The following is a 2,048-nucleotide window of genomic DNA, read 5'->3' as shown; positions in this document are numbered from 1 at the left end:
GAAGATGAGCTAGTTCCATTGTCCAAAGATAAGTTTAGTGTGCTAGATTGGTGGAAAGTTTCTGGAACATGCTATCCAACTTTGAGGCTGCTAGCACGTGATGTTTTTGCAACTCCGGTCAGCACAGTTGCCTCAGAATCAGCATTCAGCACAAGTGGTAGATTTCTAAGTGACCACCGTAGTCGTCTTACGCCTGAAATCTTAGAGTCCTTGATGTGTTCACAAGATTGGATAAGAAACAAATATAAAGGTGTGTCTTTCTTTACATATCATCATATAGTTTATCATTATCTTGCTGTAATGTTTCATTAGATGTTCATTACTACTTATTTCATTCTTATAGATGCTGACAATGAAGATGGACAAAGCTTTTGGAGTTGTCTTCAAGACATTTAAGAGGGAATGCAGGTGAAGTACAAGTACTTTCACATTTCATATAACAATCTGCATATTTTTCATATTTAACTTTAGCTTCAGTGAATTTTAATGTTCTATATGACTTGGCACTCTGAATGGGCATGCTTTGAAGATTGTCTTTTGGAGGCCTGGAGATGTGAAAGATGCCATGATGATGACCACTTTAAATTGATTTGTGAACTACAAAATCTATTTTAGAACTTATGTATTGGACAATTTTGTATCATTTGTGCTCGTGATGTGTGAACCATGATTTCTATTTCAGAACTTCTATAATTGGACATCTTGTTGAACAATGTATGACCGAAATATGCTCCTATTTGTTGCTAAAATATGCTTATGTTGCTGCTGAAATTTGCTGAGTATTGTGCTGAAATTTCTTGTTGTTTTGCTGCTGAAATATACTATGTTGCTGTTGAAATGATATCATTGTTGCTACTATTTATCTTATGTTGCTGCCTCTGAAATATACTATGTATGTTGTTTAAATCTGCTGAAATAAACTCTATATAGCTGTTGAACCATCTACTATTGTTTTTGTCGAAATTTGCTCTCGTTATGCTGCTGAAATGTGCTTGTTTTTCTATTCAAATGTTGTTCTTTGTCGTCACTATGTTTGTTTAAATATTTTGATTTTCTCGTGGGTTCCCCGTGGGTTCCCCGAAACCCGATGGGTTTAGGGGACGGGGGGAAAACTAGCCCCGTGCATGGTGATGGAGACGGGGACGGGTTTGCGATTTACTCGTGGGGATGGGTTTGGGAAGGCAAAACCTGATGGGTTTCGTCCCTGTTGCCATCTGGACCCCTAGGGCCCCCGTCCCGCCTAACCCTATAGCGTTTGACCACGGGATCTAGCCCTTTGATTTTGCACGGACGGGCTTTGACCAGTGGACCTCTCCACCTGGTTGTGTTAGGTCAGCCCATAGGAACACTTTGGAGCAACATCCGGGCCAGAACCACATCAAGATCCCCTCTGTGTAGACCTGACACATCCGTTTCCCCGCTCCAGGTGCCGGCGGCGGCGCCGTCCTTGAGGGGGGGGCACACCCCAGAGACGCGTGCCGCCTCTTCGGACATGCCACCACACCGTACGACATGTATGAGGTCCCGGTGCGATGCTCCGATGGCATTGCTATCCCCCAGGGCACGACGGTAGCAACGTCTGTGATGGGGGCAATCGATATACCATTGGGGTATGTTTTTTGTTTAGATAAGGCACATTTATGTTGTGAAAAAACAAAAAATAATAAATAATATAAATAAAAAAATTAAAAAAAAATTAAAAAAAGTAAAAAATTAAAAAATTGAGATATGCCAACGGCAAGGCCATCGGCATAGCTGCGCACACGGCCACGGATCGATGACGTGGCAAAGGGCCAGGCCTATGCCGACGGTTTGGCCGTCGGCATAGGATTGCCTTATCCACTGCGGTTCGCCCCCCACCACCCATTCCCCATCTCCCCTTCCCCCCGACCCACACCCCCGCCACGCCGGATCCTCTGCTCCGCCCACCGCCGCCCTTCCGCTCCGGTCGCTGTCGCCGCCCTTCCCTCACCCTGCTTCGTCGCCGCCCCACCGCGCTCTGGGCCGCCGCCACCCTTCACTCGCCACTCGCCACAGCTGCCCCACAC

The sequence above is a fragment of the Triticum dicoccoides genome, chromosome 3B (genome assembly GCF_002162155.2).
Source record: "Triticum dicoccoides isolate Atlit2015 ecotype Zavitan chromosome 3B, WEW_v2.0, whole genome shotgun sequence".
Taxonomy (NCBI): domain Eukaryota; kingdom Viridiplantae; phylum Streptophyta; class Magnoliopsida; order Poales; family Poaceae; genus Triticum; species Triticum dicoccoides.
This window is presented reverse-complemented; position numbering follows the sequence as displayed.